The sequence below is a fragment of the Eublepharis macularius genome, chromosome 4 (assembly GCF_028583425.1).
Source record: "Eublepharis macularius isolate TG4126 chromosome 4, MPM_Emac_v1.0, whole genome shotgun sequence".
NCBI lineage: Eukaryota > Metazoa > Chordata > Lepidosauria > Squamata > Eublepharidae > Eublepharis > Eublepharis macularius.
The window spans coordinates 155,640,072-155,660,107 of NC_072793.1; the positions used below are offsets into that span (position 1 = coordinate 155,640,072).

Below are 20,036 nucleotides of genomic sequence, written 5' to 3' on the forward strand. Positions count from 1 at the left end.
ACATAGTTAAGCAAGCAAGTATATAAATAAATACATTAAATGGCACAACATAAATGACTTTTTATGTATAAAATTATGACAACTTGTTGGGCTGTGTGTGCAAATTCAAGAGTTAACCAACTGCAGCCAATACAAAATGGTAGCTTGAATATTGAGCCAGTGACAATTATCTGCCATACCCTGGGTGGCCAGGTCTCCTGCTGTATATCTAGAGCCCTGAAGATCTTGCTGCTGCTTAATAGAGCAGTGGGAGCAAAACTGAGAGGGAAACCCATACTGTGCCTATACATTAGATCACGTCCAATGAAAACCCAGAAGCAGGAGCAAACTAGAAAGTAAAAACAGCTCTGCAGCAAGCCAAGTTGAGACTGCAGGGGTCACTTAGCTCAGCAGTGCAAACTATTGCCATTAGAGCACCCATTGCTTCTTTCTGAAAACTGACAGCAGGAAAACATCGTTGGTGAACTAATATCAATTACCAGTGTGAATGAAGGATCTAAACCAAGTGGCCTCTGAAGCGCTGGCTAGGGTTTGGCTCTGCGTGCTCTTGACTGGCAGTGGCCTACTGTGAAACCTCCCTGTAAATTAAAAGGCCAGCCTGCCTCTGTCCAGAAGTGATGTCATCATGTTAGGGTGATGTTCTAGATTTCACCCCAAACTCTATGATAAAACCATAAGGGAGTTCACAGAGGAAGTGACATTGTTGTGTTGTGTCACAATGCTGATTTTCTTATCCCCATCCCCCAACATTTCCTCCCCCGCAGCATCTCCCTGACATCATATGATTTCAGAGTGTGATGATGGAACTTTTATGACAAACTGGGGATTCCAACATGAAGTCCAAAAAAATGCAATACCATCCATATAATGTATCAGTCACTCTACCTTATTCCTCAATCACAAAACAATTTAGTCAACTGCACCACACTCAGAATGAGCTAATAATGGAAGGAGTGCTTCCTTCTACTACCATAAGGCCAGATGACCCCATGAGACTGCAGAGTAATGCAGTGAGCAGATGAATCGCAGGAGAACAGGTGGTTGTGGAAGACAGACATTCTTCTGTGGAAGGATGTTTTTTGTAATCTAGACAAAAGTTAATGAGTGGACCACAATGGAAATTCTGTCCTGACATTATGAAAGAGTTGCCACATGCCTACTTACGGCAGGCAATCTCCCACTGATCATCTCTGTTGTGTAGTGCCATGGAGAAAAAAAATGTTGTTGGTCTCTCTGTGCCAGTATGTCACTTCTGGATACAAGCTGAAAATGACAATGGGTAGCTCTGGGAATCACTGGATACTCTATTGCAGAAGTTTCCAGCAATTCCTAGAGTTTCCAGCGAATCCTAGAACTACCCATTGTCACTTCTCTGTACAACCCAGACATAGTGATGTTGACAATGTTGCTGATGTTACTCACGCCACCGCATCTCCCCCAACCCTCCTGCTGGTTGCCATAATTATAAAGAATATGGGAAACAATCACATGCAAACTCTCCTAAAACTATTGTTTGTCTCCAGCCTAAAGTACTTCATATTACCACACTGAAATACAAAGAACAGATCTAAGGGTTTTTTTCTGTCACATTTTTACCCTGCCCCCCTTTCTCAAAGGACCTCAGAGCAGGCTATATAGTTTTCCTCTCTTCCTTTTCAACCACACAACAGTACTGTGAGATAGGTTGAGCTGAAAAAGAGTGTGACTGGCCAACTGAGCTTGATGGTAGGGGAACATCTGAGCCTGGCCTTCCTACTCCTTCTCTCACTACTACACCACACTGGCTTTACTCCTAATCGATGAGTTCTAATCAAGGCTTTGAATGTTTAGCTAGCAGCAACAGAAGTTAAGTAACTTTCCTCAAATGTACTTTGCTCAGTCATTCAGATCTTGCATAGCCTGCTTACAATTCCTTAGATGTGACATGAGCCAACTAAAGTCAAATTCTGAGAAGTTGCTCTTTCCTGGTTCATCATGTCAGGGATTTCCCCAAAGTCAAATATTCCAAGAAGACATATGAAATCCTTAGCGTCACAATATCCACCTTGATACTATTGTGCTATCATGCTCAGTATATTAAAAAATGTTGACATGTTCCTTCCGTCCTTCCTTCCTTCCTTCCTTCCTTCCTTCCTTCCTTCCTTCCTTCCTTCCTTCCTTCCAAGTATTTCGAATCTGCTTTTCTATCTGAAGGGACACAACATAGCTTACAAAGGGGGGGGGAGGAGTTCCAAATTGCACAAACAAATAGAAAAACCAAGAAAACACACATCTGGGCTGTTCAGCTGATGCTTGGTTGCTACCATGAATATTCTCATTTTCCCCCTCTGCCAGTAATGTCTCTGGCCCAACTCAGGTGCTTCCTTTGCACCATTGTCAACTGGGCCTTCACCCAGGTGAAGAGCAGCAGGGACCCTTAAAATACTTCAGCTCTGCTGCTCAAGTACTCACCCCTGCACCCACTTGCTTGGGCCCTGGAGTCTTTTGCCTTTGAGTGGTGCCAGGCAGAAGAGTGTACATGTGCCTCCAAGACTTCAGCAGGTGCTAACGGTGTCACCCCTGGTGCCAGATATGACTGTACCACACTGAAAAGGGATCTGTTAGACTCCAGTTTTGCATGGAGAACTTTGCCCATAGGAAGAAAATATAGGGTTCCTAGGTGCCTGCTAGTGGTGGGCAAACTCCCGGAGGCTTGCCCCATTGCCCACCAATCACTGGTGATCGGTGGGAGGTTGCAAACCACCCAAAGATTGCCTGCCACTGGCAGGAAACAACAGCAAGCATGTGGCAGGCACACTCCCAGTGGTGGGTGATGATGTCACTTCCAGAAGTGACATCATCACACTGGCCACAGGAGCGCTCCTGCACTCTGTGAAGCGCGGGAAGCACTTTGCAGAGTGCAGGAACACTCCTGTGGCCAGCATGATGACTTTGCTCCCAGAAGTGATGTCATCGCATTGGGTCCAGGAGCATGCAAGCACAAAGATTGTGACTCCGATAAGTACCCGGTCCCCCTCCTCCTACTGGGACCTATGGGTACCTGGCAACCCTAGGAAAACATGATGTAATGGTTAAAGAAATGGATTGGCACTGAAAAATGTAAACTACAAAAAGGACCGCAGTATGTAATTTACAAAACAAAACAGAGCAACCACCATGTAGCATTCAAATACACTCTATTACGTACAATACATATAACAATGAGTAATCCACGGGCAAAAGACACTTGTTTGCACAGAACAAGCACCAAAGGCAAACCCACCTCCAGATACTTCTCTTAGACTCTTTTGTGCTTGTTCTATGTATACAAGTGTCTTTTGCCCGTGGATTACTCATTGTTATATTTATTGTACATAATAGAGTATATTTGAATGCTACATGGTGGTTGCTCTGTTTTGGTTTGCAATTCCCAGGCAGAGCCTGGCAACCTTACTGGATGATCTTGAGCCAGTCATTCTCTCTCAGCCTTACCTACCTTCAGAGATGCTATGCGAATAAAAAGGGAAATGTTAACAAAATATGCCGTCTTGAACTCCTTAGAGAACAAGTGTGATAAAGATGTACAGTAGTTAAAGCTTCCTTCTTTTCAAAATCAGAACTGATTCTTAACCTGCATACCTGGCCAACCATCCAGTAGAAAAAGCAGCCCTGGTGACACCTGGGCAGACCCTTCACTGATTTTCTGGTTCCTAGATCAGACACTGCAGCTAACTTTTCATAGTAAGTGAGGAACAGGAATATTTTTTCCTTTAAAAGCCTCATCTTTCTTACCCTTTGCTATCAATTTTGGCCTGTCTTTTCCCTGAAGGGTGGCTACTCTCTGGGAGTAGGCTTGCAACTCCCAGGTTTTGTCTCCTGCAGGTGCAACACGGGCTGGACTTGTGCCCAGATTCCATTTGTTTCCCTGTTAAGCAAATGTGACCAATCACTGCACTATAGAAGCAGGAGCATGCTGGATGGCCATGGCAAAAAAGGGAGGTGGTACACCTTGTTCTGTTCGGGTATTTCCAGAAAAAACTGGAATGGATAAGTGTTTTTTTAAATTATTTGCTGTCCAGGGAAACTAAGTTGGGTGGAAAGGCAGCTTAAGAATGTTTTAAATAAACTCACTTCTGTTTCAGAGAATAGCCACTCCTCACACACCTACCCCACACTTGTGCTGTGGTTCATTCCAGTTTACCCACAACATACCCTTCAATTAAAGCAGAGACCTACCCTTTAAAAACGTTTACTGAAAGATAAGCCAATCTGACCTTCATAAAGGTCTTTTTATTTAGGCTTGCTGCCTAGATAATTAAGGAGCTTGGAAACAAGAAATCTCATGACTAACCGTAGAATAGCCGTGAGTCTTATCTGAATTATCATTCCTAAGGCTCTTATGTCTGTCATATGTTTTACGATTGGGAGCCAGATCTCCTGCTATAACAGGAGATCTCTCAGCAATTCCCCCTCTTCCCTGCCACAGTTTCAAAGACTGGTGGAGGGGAAATGGGGGGTGGAGGGGCACTGGCATCATATGAGCATGTGACATCATTTCTGGAAAAAAAATGTAAGTGACATCATGATGTTGGGGGAGACACTGCAGGATTTGCCCAAAACTCTATAGTTTAACATATTATTTAACCTTTATGATTGCGGCTTGCTACCATACTTTGATTATCTTAAGGCAGCTTTTTAGTTTCACTTGATGTTCTGTTTAGAATCCCACTTGGCTCGAGACAAGACAGAGTTGTGAGTTTGCCCTACAAACACTCCACCATTTTGTAGAGTGAGTTCTCACTGGAGAACTCCTTTTAACAGGGCCAAAGGGGCCTGATTCTAATTGACCACCGTGGTGTGGGTAGAAGGGGCTCCTGCCTGCCTCTCTACATCATTTTCCACCCCAAAACAGCACCAGGGAGTGTTATTTGCCAACATGCCCTTCCAGCACCATTTCAGGTTAGAAAAATGGTGTGAGAGGAAGGCAGGATCCCCTCTCTACCCTGCACCATGATGACCCTGTTCAGAATTGGATCCCTGCAGCACTGTTAAGAGGAGTTTCCCCCCTGGGAACTCAGAGCCAAGCCACAAGTGACGCCTTACACAGGTTGGACACTTGTCAGCTTCCCTCAAGTTTTGATGGGAAATGTAGGCATCCTGGTTTTACAGCTTGGCTCTCCATTACAGCAGGAAGACCAGGATGCCTACATTTCCCATCAAAACTTGAGGGAAGCTGACAAGTGTCCAACCTGTGTCAGGTGTCACTTGTAGCTTGGCTCTCACTCTACAAAAGGGCAGCCTGTCTCCATGGTAAACTCAGGGAAGCTGTCTCTTCTTGTTTGGCCCTGAGTTTGGCTGATCAGTCTGGTTAGGAGATGTCCTACTTGAAGTCACAAAGGTCCCACTCAGCCACAAAGCAACTCAGTGTAGTTCTGACTGTTGTCTTTTTAATTAAAGTCTTGGGGTTCCTTGTGGGCTGAATAAATACAGAACTTCAGTGACTATAAAGTTCAAATATTGATAGAAGTGAACAACATTCTTCATGCATCCTCTACAGAATTCAGGAGCACAGACTTTTTTCTGTGAATGCAAAACTGAGAACATTAAGTAAGATTTTCTAGATAAGTAACCCGATGTAGATTTAGAGAATATCTGAGATATCACTGAGAATTCAGTCCTCCCAGACAGCAGACTAAGGCTGCTGGGGCAAGGGGCTGTGTTTGCAGCCCTGGAAGGGGAAGAAGGCAGAAAGTTTCTTCCTCTGCATCCAGGTACTGGCTGGGGTGGGCGGAGCCTAAGGCTTTTAAAGTATTTTATCATTATCCCCGCAACAATCACCCTATGAGGTGGGTGGGGCTGAAAGAGTGCTGGAAGAACTGAGACTGACCCAAGGTTATCCAGCTGGTTTTAAGTGGAGGAGTGGGGAACAGAAATGGGCACGAAAAATCCATGAACCAGGCCAATTCAGGGTTCGTGAACCAGTGTTCGTGGAAACTCCTTTTCACGGAACTTCCACGAACTGTATACTGGTTCGTTGGGTTGTATTTACAGGGGCAGTTTAAATGGCTGTTTCCCCAGGGAAACGGCCATTTAAACTGCCCCTCTAAGGGACTTGCAAGGGCAGGTCCCTTTAAACTGCCCAAACCCCAGCCCCCCTACCCCACCCCCACCCCCAGCCTGCTAGCTGATAGTTTAAAGGGACGTGCCACTTACAAGGCAAGAATGGTCCTTTAAATTGTTAAATGCCTCTTTCCCTGCCAGTGTTAAGGCTGGAAAGAGGCATTTAAACCCCACAAACCATGAACTGGTTCATAACTGGTCCAGTTCCGTGTTCGTGGTTCGTGAAACCCACGAACCTCCTGGTTCGTTGGATTTTTTTGTTCCGTGCCCATCTCTAGTGGGGAATCAAATGCAGTTCTCCAGAGTCCAGATCAGAGTCCTACTGCTCTTAACCACTACACCAAATTGGCTCTAACAATGCCATCCAATAGCCTGAAACATCTAATATGCAAGGCAATAAGACTAGGATTACAAAAATTAGAAACAAGGCAAAAAGTATCAGCCAATGGCATCGCTGAGTTCTTGTGTGTTCCAGCTTGCTGCATAACATAACTATTGTCTTTAGCTGATCTTGACTTGCAAGAAGCTCTCACTCCAACCTCAGGTGGATCACACCAGTAGTAATCCAACCACAATTTGTTGTTTAACTTTTGTAAAGAGGAGAAAGACAGAGAACAAAAAGCAAAAAGAAGCAAACAACAACAACAAACAGAGAGAAGGAAGGACATGAATGTACAAGTACTTACAGATTACAAGTAGATCCCATGTTGTGCAGTGGGGTTCAGTCTAGAAGAACTGAAGATTGTGTAAGGAAGAAAGGCTCTAGGTCAGTCACAGACCACATATGTTTCATGCAGAAAGTCCCAGATTCACTGCTGGAAGTAGGGTTGCCAGCCTCCAAGTAGTGGCTGGAGATCTCCCAGAATTGCAAATGGTCTCCAGGCCACAGAGATCAGTTCACCTGGAGAAAATGGCTAATTTGAAGGGTGGACTGTATAGAATTATGCCATGCCAAGGTCCTTTCCCTCCTCAAACCCCACTTTCTCCAGGTTTCTCCAGATTTCATCCCCCAGATCTCCAGGAATTTCCCAACTTGGAGCTGGCAACCCTAGCTGAAAGTGGTTGTCTTGAGTTAAAGGATCTTGAGCAGAATGTGTTAAGAAAGCCCTTTCTCTGGTTTAGGTCCCCAAGAGCTGCTGTTGGTTAGAGAAGACAATTAGCAGTACAGGATGGGTAGATGGCAGTTTCCTCTATAGTCAGGGTATATAGTCTAGGCCCAGAGGCACCAGAACTTTTGTTACCGATTATATTAAACACTTATTTTTATGGAAACTGAAAGAGGTTGCAAACAGGTATCAAATACAGAGCTGAGTAAAAAAGGTCAACAGAAGAAACTCTTATGTTGAAGAATTTCCACAACTGTTAAACACTCCACATGAGTAAGTAGTTTCTTTTTCAGCTTCCATCATAAGGACACTGAATAGACATAAGTATGCGCATTTATCATTGTAGAGTTTGAATTTCTCTGTAATGATAACTTGTATATTTTGAAAGCCATTTGGGGGACACTGCATGCCAAAAGGCAAAATTCAACTGTTTCAGTTTGTTAATTAATTGTTAATTTAATTGTTAATTAAAACTTAGCAGTACCAAACATGTTGATTGGCTTAGAAAGGATATCATTCATGACATCTAAAAATACCAATTGCAAATACCAAGTAATCTATTGAAATGCACAGGTACTCTTAATTGGAAACTATTTCTAGGGCTTGGATGCTTTGATGCTTTGGATGCTTTGTTCCATGTGCTAGATAGATTTGTGATAGAGTGTGCTTCTTTTTCCTCTAAAACTTCCATTGTGCAAGACCTGTGATTTTCCAACAGGCCCTTAAGCAAATGGAAGTTTTAGCAGAGGAGAAAACATCTGCCATGACAGAGCCTATATAGTGCACATGAAACTTGTTCATATAAATCAAATGTTGTTATTGTTCATAGGATCAAAGCCATAGTTGTTTCCCAACCTTGGTAGCCCTTTTCAAGTTGTTTTCAGTTTGTGATATATTTATGTTGATGGTGAGATTTGTTTGGAATAGAAAAGTCACTCCCTGTATCCTGATTGAAGCCTACTGCTCCCAGAGGTGGTAAACTACTCCTACTCCAGTCCAGAACTGATCATTTATATATGTTATTAAATGGTGCAGCCTAGACTCAGTCTTACCTCCTCAGTGAGAGCTACAGCCAGAGTTGTTGTGATGATGAAGTCATGTTTATGTTTAAGTATCTGCCCTGCTCATGCCTGCAGCAGAAGGTGGATAGAGTAATTTTTACATGAAAAGATAAACACAGCTAAGTGGCACTGAGCCCTCACCTCTGCTGCCTACGCAGGCTCCATCACTACCACCATCTTTCTCTCGGCCCAACTCCAACAACAGAAGAGAGCTAACCCACAGAGGAAATGTGCCTAATATGATGAAAGCCAGACAATTCAAGAGTCCTCTCCTTTGTTGGCTAAGAAAGACACTCAATGTCAGTGAAAAAGAAGAGAATTAGTGAAATAATACCATTTTACTTTTCTTTTTTCTGGCTTGGCTACATTTTCTTGCTAACAAACTGAAGGAGACAGAAGCCATGTCAAGCCTGAGAGCCACTGGGAGACAAACAGAAACATCAGTGATTTTTAGGGTTGCCAACAGGCCTGGAGAAAAATGTTCTGTTCCTTTAATAGAGGTTAATGTGTGGAGATGAACAGGTGAAGCTTTTTGTGTCATGGAGATAATAACATAACCTTTAATATGAACACATGAAGCTGCCTTATACCGAGTCAGACCATCGGGGACAGTCTTGTATTCATGGACTGGCAGCAGCTCCCCAGGGTCTCAGCTGAGGCCCTCACTTCATCTACTACCACTCCTTTTATCTGGGATCAAACCCAGGCCCTTCTGCATGCTCTACTACTGAACCATGATCTCCCCATATAACTCATTAAAGGTTACATAAAAGGGATAGGATGTTTTCTCTAGGCCAGTTGGCAACCCTTTTTCCCTTTTCTGTCCTAATTGCTGAAATAAAAATGAGGTTCAGCTAGGAAGTGAACACCAATGACAGCAGCTTTCACCTTAGCAAAATAGCAGGACAAAAAGAAGTCTGCGGGGGAGGGGAGGGGCAACTCTCTTCAGCCTGAGGTAACTGTTGAAGATGTCATGGGCAATAGGTGAAATACATATATGGAGACTTTAATAAATGTGGCTACAATCTGGAAGTAAGCCCCACTGAATAAAATGGAATATACTTTCAAGTAGACCTGTTTAGGGTTGCTCTCTGTGAGGGCTTGTTTAGAGGCAACTGTGTGAATCAGACCTGTAAGCACAAGGGTGCGATCCTGTATACATAATAACCCTACTTATACATAATATTCATTTCAGAGCGATGACCATTCCCTTATTACAAAGCTGTAGGCCTATTGCCCATATTTCTATTCACTTCCCTAAACATATTATGAGTAGCAAAACAGTATCTCAAAATTTCAGCAGGTGGAATTAGCATTGTCAAAAACCTGGAGGGGAGGGACTGTCCCTTTAATAGTGGCTTAATTAAATGTTATTTACCAGGTGATCTTATTTACCTCTATGCCATGAAAAGTTTCACCTGCTGATTTCCACACATTAAGTGTCTATTACAGGACATTTTTCTCTAGCCCTGTTGGCAATTCTAGTAGCATCAGAACTTTGTATGTCATGAGATTCAACTCTATATATTGTGAGTGCCCCTCTATAGGATTGGGCTTCCTGGATGCATTCATTCCTGTGAATCTTCACAAGTCTTAGAATAAGGTAGGAGGGTGACAGCCAGTATGCAGAGTTTCGTATTTTATTTTATTTTTAAAAGCAGTGAAGGAGTCATAATAACCACAGAAATCATTGTGTTAGGCAGGATTTGATGGCTGTAATTTCAAATGACAATGTCAGTTCCTAGTACAGGTGTATTTTTGAAGCACCGTCTTATTTTTGCAATGTTTGACAACTGAAATCTCTTTGAATGCTTGGCTGCTTTTTTAATAGAATAAGTTAATCTCTTCAGGGCATTCTACATACAAGTATGCCCGTATCCAGAGATAACAAGGGCTATTTGTGCATGGGCGTCTCTGAACTACAAACTTAAACTGGTTTAACTGTCATTCCATTTTTAAGGGAATAGTATGATCTGTTTTTCTTCCTACAATCTTCTTGTTGAAGACCAAGATAGGCAAATGGCATGGAAATAGGAATGGGAAATATAACATCCTGGACAGAGGATTTTCTCCTGGGGCTTCAGAATAAAAGGACACTTGTTTTTGCCACAATTTTACTGATGTTACTTATTGCATTGCCTGGAAACAGCCTCCTCCTCTTTCTCATCCAAGTGGATTCTGGGCCTTCAAACCCCAATGTAATTTTTCCTCAGTCAGTTGTCTTTCATGAATATGTGTCAAGTCCTATTCATTGTGTTCAAAATGTCACTGGCTTTTGTAACCCTTGAGTACACAGTTTCACTCTTTGACCATGTGGAACAAATTTTCCTCACGCTGAACATAGGAGGAGCATAATGCCTTTTGGTGGCTGTCATATTCTATGTCAGATATGTGACCATCTACAGACCCCCTGTAATATGGTCCTCATGAGGAGAAAAATCTGCTAGGTCCTAACTGCAGGGGTCTGGTTGGGAGCATCCCTTGAGGCCATGATAACGGGGGCTTACATCCTGCCTCTCCCCTACTGTGGGGGTCGCCATAAGTCAGCTATGACTTGAGGGCACTCTCCACTAGTCATAGCTTTGCTAAATCCTTTTAGATAAAGCTCAAGGAACTGGGATGTATGAGCAACTTTTGGAGAAAGGCCTGTTACATAGATAACATTGACAAAAAATCTAAAACATATACAGTCCATGGCTGGGATCACATGCAGAGCAGGGGGACTTTTGAAGTCTACCTTCCTCTCAAAACTTATCACAGTTTGAATGTGGATACTTCTGTCAGAAGACCTTCAGCAGAGGTCTCTGAATAATGGTCAGGAATAAAACCTGGGGAAGCCTAAAATGCTGTTACTTTGACCCAGGACTGCACTTTCTACACCATGTTCTATCTGTCAACCTATATGACTTCATGATTTAGCAGAAACAAATTATTTAGGCTAGGGAAGGGTTGGCAGCCTCCAGGTGGGCCCTTGAGTTCTCCAGGAATTACAACTGATCTCCTGGCTATAGAGATCTGTTCCCCTTGAGGAAATGGCAGTTTGGGGAGAGGGCAGATTCACATCACTTCTGAGCTCCTTTCCCTTCCAGGAAAGGTTCCTAGTTACCTGCAGATAGTGGGCTATCTCCTGGGGGTTTGCCTCATTGCCTACCAGAGGTGGCAAACTACCCAGCTATTGCCCGTCACCAGCAAGCAACCAAGGCAAGAGCACAGAGGGTACGGTCTCATCGAGGTGCAACAACATCACTTCCCCAAGTGACATCATCACACCTGCAGCAGGTTTTGGGCCCAAACGGGCTGAATTGGCCCCATGCAGAGTGTGGGGGCATGCCTGCTGTCAGCACAATGATGTCACTTCCTGGAACTGACACCTTCACATCGGCGCTGGGAGCATTCATGCGCAATGTGCACACGCAAATATCTACCTGCCAGTAGGCTATGGTGATGGAGAGTGCCTCAAGTCAGAGATAATTTATGGTGACCCCTGGAGGGGTTTTCATGGCAAGAGACTAACAGAGGTGGTTTGCCATTGCCTGCCTCTGCAACCCTGGTCTTCATTGGAGGTCTCCCATCCTATTACTGACCAAAGCTGACCCTGCTTAGCTTCTGAGATCTGATGAGATCAGGCTTACCTGGGCTATCCAGGTCAGGGTGCCAGGAGGATATAGGGACCTGGCAACCCTACATCCAGGCACTGCATTGAAATCTCCAGGAATTTCTCAAGTCAGAGCTGGCAACCCTAAGCCTGAGGCTTAATCTGAGCTAAGACTGAGCCATGAAATTTTCAGTGCCTGGAGTATGAAATAATGAGAAAAATCAGAAAGCATTTCTCATTTTTCACATCCTATATCCTCATGACATAGATAAACTTTATTTGCTGGGAATTAATGGTGGCCAAGGATTGTTACAAGTAAAAAAGAGTAGAAGAAGACAAAAGGGCACTGAATGATTACATCAAGAGCAGGAAAGAGAAGATACTGGCTGCCTTTACAGAGAAGGAATAATTAAAGTTAAGGATACAAAAGACAAATATAGGGAAGAAAAATTGAAAAATGCATGGGAAGCATAGAAAAGTAAAACACTGTACAGCCAATACATGAAGAATACTGAGGCTAAAGTTGACAAGCGTAACCACTGGAAAAGGTAAATGGTAAAGGTAAAAGATAAATGCAATAGATATTGGAAAAAGAGACAGATTATTAGTCACACAAGAACAGGCATAAAGAACAAACTGTGTGAAAGCAAAAATTGAAAAAAATGACAGTAAATGTAGATATTTTATTTTATTTATTTTTTCAATTTATATACCGCCCATCCCCAGGGGCTCTGGGCGGTGAACAGTTAAAATCGATAAAAACAAGAACTAAAATCAATATACAAATAATAAATCAAATTAACTAAGTGCAGTTGTGGGGAGAACCCTCCCCCACCCCAAAGGTGGGAGGCTGACATGGCACCGCCCCCTTCAATCACCGAATGCCTGGCAGAACAGCTCTGTCTTACAGGCCCGGCGGAACGATAATATGTCCCGCTGGGCCCGGGTTTCCATTGACAGAGCGTTCCACCAGGCTGGGGCCAGGACTGAAAAGGCCCTGACCCTGGTTGAAGCGAGGTGGGCTTCCTTAGGGCCGGGGACCACAAGTAAATATTTATTCGCTGATCGAAGCGATCTCCGGGGAACGTACAGGGAGAGGTGGTCCCGAAGATATGCCGGTCCCAACCCGCTCAGGGCTTTAAAGGTAAGAACCAACACTTTGAACCTGATTCGGAATTCAACCGGAAGCCAGTGCAGCTGGCGCAGGACAGGTGTGATGTGTGACTGGTAAGGTATACCAGGCAGGACCCGTGCCGCCGCATTCTAGACCAGTTGTAGTTTCCGGATCAGGCCCAGGGGTAGCCCAGCGTAGAGTGAGTTACAGTAATCTAGCCTGGAGGTGACCGTTGCATGGATCACTGTAGCCAGGTCCTGGGGCGTCAGGTAGGGGGCAAGTTGCCCGATCTGACGAAGATGGAAAATGCAGACTTGGCAACCGCCGTGATCTGGGCCTCCATCGATGGGGAGGCATCCAGGAGCACACCCAGACTCTTTACCACTGGCAAAGTTGCCAGTGGTGTCCCATCCAGGGCAGGGAGCTGGGTCCCAACATCTGCAATCAATGAATGGCTGCTTCCTTAGAAATTGGCAAGAATGTTGGGACTAACCCACGGGAAGCATTCAACAATATCAATCATCCACTTAAATACATTTTTATAAATTTTCAGTTTTTAAAGTGCAAGTGCTATAAACAAGGTTAGTGCAATACATTAAGTGTAATAAATATAATAAGTAGCTAACTCTTCATAAAAGCAATATAGCAGCAACGATTCATGTACAGTTTAAATACATTCTACTGGAACAACTGGGAACTATAAGGTTAATGTCCATGTCCTGTCTCCGTTGTCGTTTCTTCCAACAATTATCTTAAGATGTCTCCTCCAGATGGTGGAAAAGCCGCAAGGTTGAGACTGGCAAGGCGAACCTTTTCACCCTATCTGGGGCCGGCTGAAGCACAGATTTCACAAAAGCTTCCTCAGGAGTAAACGGCAAAACCACGGGGAAAACATTGGTTCGGAGACCCGGTCTGGGCGGCAGTAAATTCTAACGCGCTGGAGGAGACATCTTAAGATAATTGTTGGAAGAAACGACAACGGAGGCAGGACATGGACATTAACCTTATAGTTCCCGGTTGTTCCAGTAGAATGTATTTAAACTGTACATGAATCGTTGCTGCTATATTGCTTTTATGAAGAGTTAGCTACTTATTATATTTATTACACTTAATGTATTGCACTAACCTTGTTTATAGCACTTGCACTTTAAAAACTGAAAATTTATAAAAATTTATTTAAGTGGATGATTGATATTGTTGAATGCTTCCCGTGGGTTAGTCCCAACATTCTTGCGGATCCCAACATCTGGCACCCCCGTCCCAGCTGCAAGACCTCCGTCTTCACTGGGTTCAATTTCAGCCTGCTCTGTTTCAACCATGCCGTCACAGCCTCCAAAGCTCTGGCCAGATTGTCTGGGGCCGTGTCTGGCCGGCCATCCATCAACAGAAAAAGTTGGGTGTCATCCACGTATTGATGACAACCCAGCCCAAACCTCCGCACCAAATGGGTGAGGGGGCGCATATAGATGTTAAATAACATCAGGGAGAGTATCGCCCCTTGGGGAACCCCGCACACCAAAGGGTGACGGGGCGATAGATCTCCCCCGAGCGCCACCCTCTGTCCCCGACCCTGGAGAAAGGAGACCAGCCACTGTAAGGCTGTCCCCCTAATCCCCACGTTATGCAACGAAGAATATGAAACAGCTGACCACCTCATCAGTGGGTGCAATAAGATCACACAAACTGACTATAAAAAGCCATAATAAAATAGTTGAAATGTCGCATTGGGATTTAGGAAAAAGTATGAGCTACAGTTCAAAAAATACTCTTAGGACAATTGTTGAAAATGAGAAAGAACCTGTGGGATTTCAAAATCCAAACAGGTAAGAACATAATCTAGATATTGCTGTGGTTGAAAGGAAGAAGATCAAACTGATTAATGTGGCAATCCCAGGTGACGGCAGAATTGAGGAAAAAGAGATTGAAAAGATAACAAAATATCAAGATCAATGATTTGAAGTTCAGCGTCTCTGGGAGAAGGACTAACTAAATATCTAGGCGATATCAGCATAGATAGGATAACAACTGGACAGCTGTGAACAGCAGAAATACTTGGAACATGCCACATACTAAGGTGATGCCTCTCTGACTCCCAGATTTTTGGATAAATCCAAATCAGTGAAGGACCAAAAATGCTATCCTTAACATCTGGTAGACTGTGCTAACAAACAACAACAATAATTTGCAATGTAATATCTAGTACCTCTTCCTTTTCTGAATCCAGCTTGAACATCTGGCATTTCTTATTCCATATATGGTAAGAGTCTTTGCTGTAGAATTTTGAGCATCACTTTGCTTGCATGGGAAATTAATACGATAGTTCAATAGTTGCTGCACTCTTTGGCATCCTCTCTTTTGGGAATTGGACTGTAGACTGAGCATTTCCAGTCTGTGGCCCATTGTTTTGTTTTTCATATTTGTTGACAATTTTTTGTTAAGATTTTGATGTCTTCATTTGGCACCCTCAAATTTCAGTATTTGGGGACATGGAGGGAAAAGCCTGACTATTATCTTTACCCTGTGCATAATTTTATAAACCTCTATCATCTCCCTCTTTGTCTCTTTTCTTCTTCAGCCTTTCCGCTTAGGAAAGATGCTCCAAACTCCTGGTGGTGTTGGGAGCCCCCTGCTGTGCGTTTAACAGCTCTGCAATGTCCTTTTTAAAATATGGTGACTGACCAGAACTGCACACAGTATTCCAAATGATGCAGAGGAGTTAGCCGTGTTAGTCTGTGGTAGCAAAATCAAAAAGAGTCCAGTAGCACCTTTAAGACTAACCAATTTTATTGTAGCATAAGCTTTCGAGAATCAAGTTCTCTTCGTCAGATGCCTGGTCAAATTTGACCAGTCTCTGTATCAGGCATCTGACTAAGAGAACTTGATTCTCGAATGCTACAATAAAATTGGTTAGTCTTAAAGGTGCTACTGGACTCTTTTTGATTATATTCCAAAAGAGGCTACAGCATACATCTATACAGCGGCATAATATTGGCTGCTTTATTTTCGATAGCTTTCCTAATAATCCCCAGAGTATCGACTGCCTTTTTCACTGCTGCAGTACACTGGGTTGACGCTTCCATTTAACTATCCACTACCACCTCAAGGTCTCTTTCCTTCTCCGTCTTAGCACATTCAGACCTCATATACTTTAAAGCTGTGATTTTTTTTTTTTTGGTTCCAATGTGCATCGCCTTACACTTACCTAAAATGAACTTCATTTGCCACATCGGTGCCCAGTTTGTGGAGATCCTCCTGGGCCGTTCCACAGTCAGCATTTGCTTTTCAGCATCCTGGATAACTTTGTTCATTTGCAAAACCCCTAGTTAAGAGTGGCTTGGTACACACATCATGATTACTTGGGAGTACACCAAATACCATATCTTCTAAATCTTTTCTGAATAATTTATAGAAGTTGCTTCCAGCATTTGTTTTGCCCGCCATATCTTTCTATTTCATCCTTAGAAATGTACAGCTCCGTAACCTCCTGGCTTTTACTCAGGGGCTGAAGCTTAATATTATTGCTCAGAAAGGTTAGGTGTTTTTTTTAAATGCACACCGGAGTAACGTTGCTCTTAAAGGTCGGCAGTTCAGAAAGATTTTCAGGTCTGCAATTTGTTATATTTCTATTAACTCAAATAAACTTTGCGGCATTCTTCATTGCCTTTTCATTATACTGAATATTCAGGGCGTTTTCTCACCTGTGGTATGCTATAGTAATCTTTTCTTCGCAGCTCCCGCACGACACTGCAGTTAACACTATATAACAACAGGTAGTATTGCTTTTTTCAAAATGTCTAGGGAGAAGAACATGAACAGAGACTGCAAAGACTAATGTTTATATGGTAGTGTGGCCGAGCGGTCTAAGGCGCTGGATTAAGGCTCCAGTCTCTTCGGGGGCGTGGGTTCGAATCCCACCGCTGCCAATAAACCTTACTTTTCTATTTTTCCACTCTTCAGTTTACCGGAACGTTTTTTATTTGCTATGTCAACGTATGCGTTGTGTTACATCTCTTAAAAATCATAAATTAGATGTGTGCCATTCTTAAAACAATACTAACATTCAGAATAACTAGATTGTTGAAAAAGTAAACATAATTTTCACTCTACTTGGATATTTTACACTGGCAGACAAAACTCTAGATTTGTGTACTGCATTTCCGCAAATCGAAAGGAAAAAGTCACATATAATGTAGGAGTGAGGTCGTTTACATACGTCAGCATTTTGCTGTGACTGTCGCCTAGTTAATCAATGAAAAAAGTCCCTGATGTTTTGGCTGGAATGAGGACCTTTTACAAAAAAGAAAAAAGAATTAATTTTTTAAAAGCGATTGTTTCTGCCCGGTTTCGAACCGGGGACCTTTCGCGTGTTAGGCGAACGTGATAACCACTACACTACAGAAACCCACATGACTTTTTATCTTCCTCAACTGTCCTTAGTAATAAATGGAATATTTTAATTTGTAAAAGGACCCAAACAGTTTATGTAATGAAGTAGGATTTGGACCAATGGCACTTTAAAGACCCGCAAGATTTTCAAGATTTGAGCTTCCGAGCGTTAACGTTCTTCACATATAGATTTACTGTGTAATAAAGACTGCGGTATTGAGACTAAGTCCTTTGCTATTGCTTTTGGTTTTTAAAATACACGTTTGTGCGTATAAAGAATGACATCACTTGACGACGTGGGGAAACCCTCCCTCAGTAGAAAGGGTGAAGCGTCTTTCTAAGAAACTTGGAAAGCAAGGCTGAGCATGAGCAAACAATCGGCTTCCCGAGTCCAGATCGATAGCAGCAAATTCGGAGTAGCTACGAATAAAACATCAATAGTACACCCAGGCCTTTAAAACTGTTATCGGAACGGAGGAAGGCTCTGTTTCCAGGAGATATTCTGTCCCAGGCAGCATTTTAACGCAGAGCAGAACAATGCAAGCGCCACCTACACCACTTAGGAAGAAGTCAGCACGGAGCCCCTGGGTTGGATCAAACATCAGCGAGGGAGGCGCGGGTTTCGGTTTGCTTGTAGAAAGGATTGCCTTGGGAGATCACAAAGCAAAATTAAATCCAATGTTGCAAAATAGAAAAGGGCTCGTCCGGGATTTGAACCCGGGACCTCTCGCACCCAAAGCGAGAATCATACCCCTAGACCAACGAGCCAGCCGTAAGAATTGTTTCGCAGTGGCGTACTTGAACCTTTTAAAAGCTGTGTCATGAGTTTCCTTTTCGACATGGTCTTTCTGTTTCATCACCTATACTATTTCTTCCACAATACTATGTAAATTTATTTGCTTCCTTCGGTTAATAGATAAAGACGCAATAATTCGCAAAAAAAATATGATAAGATGCGGGAATCAGTTCACCGGAAAATTAAAATGCTGGGGGTGCAGGGTTGATATACCACTCCGATCCCAAATACTGTTGGGATTGGAGTATATTTAGACGCAGCTGTCTACCCTGAACTATATATTTGGGTCACCCATTTATGCATTTTGCCCCACTTGGCTCACTGAACTGCCCATCTCAGACACAACTAATGTAAGGTTCACTGCTCCCCTCCGCAAATCTTTAAAACTTGTCCTTAAAATTTGCCCAAAAGATACGAAACAACTTTGTTGGTTAAATAAATAGCAAGGTGGGCGTTTATAGAGAGAATTGCAGAGGAAGAATAAACATCTCATGATGAGCAACAGAAGGGGGAAAATAGAAAAAGATAAGGCCCCAGCGAGATTTGAACTCGCGACCCCTGGTTTACAAGACCAGTGCTCTAACCCCTGAGCTATGGAGCCTACATGTTAAGTTAGCTGTTGCTTTCTGTAGACAAGACGACGCCTGTTTGTGTTCTCTTCGATGTGTTACGTTAATTCCACGGTCAATCAACTGTGCTCGCCCGCTGTTTTGGGGGTTTCTGGGACGAAATTAGCCGTAAAATCCTGCCTTGCGAATCACCCTAATCTCTTCAATTGGACGTTTCACGACAGGAAAACTGCCTCATTCCTGCGCCTTTACCTACAAAATAGATTGCTTTATAGGGATGGCGCCATCTGCTGATGAAAATGCGCAGTGCAAGAAGATCGTCCTTTAACTAAAAGCGGAGCGAAAACCAACATTCCGAGGGGCGACCATATTAACTGGGTGCAGCAAAAATAAACACGGGTCTTGTGGTACCCTTAAAGACTTACCAAAGCAACAAATTATGTTCCTAGAGTAAAAATGTGTTAGTCTTTAAGGTGCTCCGAATAGTCGTTTATTAAAGCCAAATTAGTTTATCAAAATTTGTATCTGTACAATGCCCTGCAGGTAAAAATAAGACTTACTGCGTTCATACCGCAATGTAGTTACTGAGTCAACAAATCTTGAAAACGTTGGCACCAATCTCTCTAGTTCCTCTCTGGTCAAAATGGCTCAGGAAACCTTAGCAATAAGGCCTTCGTTTTCCCTTTCTTGATTTTTCTAAATGAAATAGATTGAAATAAAAGCTTGCTTCTGGCATTTTAGCACTACCTGGCCACCGTAGATATTAGTCCTCGTTATGATCCTTGGTTCATTGGCTTCAACCCAACAATAGTCATTTTAAATTCTTAATAGAAGGGCCATTTTGCAAATCAAATAATGCCCCGGCAAATGCCAATTTTGTCACCAACTGCTATACTGCACTCAATAGTATCTCAGGAGCCCCAGAGAACCTTAGCTAGTATCCTTAAAGATACACACATTAAGGCCACCTGCAATTGTATACATTTATGTCTTATTTTTTTCATGTCGGACTAGGATCTGGAAGACCCAAGTTCAAGTCACCACTCTGCCATGGAAGCTCGCTTGGTGACCTTAGGCCAGTCTCGCTCTCAGCCTAACTTATAGGGTTGTTGTTTTGAGGGTAAAACGGATGGGAGGATGTTACACAGCGCTCTGGGTCCCCATTAAGGAAGAAAACGGGGTATAGCTATCTAAATAAACAAAAAATGTATACCTGAAACATCATGGGCGAAGATAGCATCAAGACAACAGAATCTGCTTTTCCATGGTTGGAGCTCCTAATGGAGCTGGTAGTTAAAATGCTTTTTGCT

The 20,036-nt window shown here is 43.1% G+C and overlaps 4 non-coding genes across 4 annotated transcripts; 1 reads left to right on the plus strand and 3 right to left on the minus strand.

Annotated features, from left to right (window-relative positions):
• The first annotated feature begins 16,816 nt into the window (after window positions 1-16,816).
• On the plus strand, window positions 16,817-16,898 carry TRNAL-AAG (transfer RNA leucine (anticodon AAG)). The gene has a single exon. It is a non-coding gene; the product is annotated as a tRNA-Leu (tRNA).
• A 406-nt stretch (window positions 16,899-17,304) lies between these two features.
• On the minus strand, window positions 17,305-17,377 carry TRNAV-AAC (transfer RNA valine (anticodon AAC)). Its single transcript has one exon. It is a non-coding gene; the product is annotated as a tRNA-Val (tRNA).
• Window positions 17,378-18,057: 680 nt separating this feature from the next.
• TRNAP-UGG (transfer RNA proline (anticodon UGG)) lies at window positions 18,058-18,129 on the minus strand. The gene has a single exon. It is a non-coding gene; the product is annotated as a tRNA-Pro (tRNA).
• Window positions 18,130-18,685: 556 nt separating this feature from the next.
• On the minus strand, window positions 18,686-18,758 carry TRNAT-UGU (transfer RNA threonine (anticodon UGU)). Its single transcript has one exon. It is a non-coding gene; the product is annotated as a tRNA-Thr (tRNA).
• Between the last annotated feature and the right edge of the window lie 1,278 nt (window positions 18,759-20,036).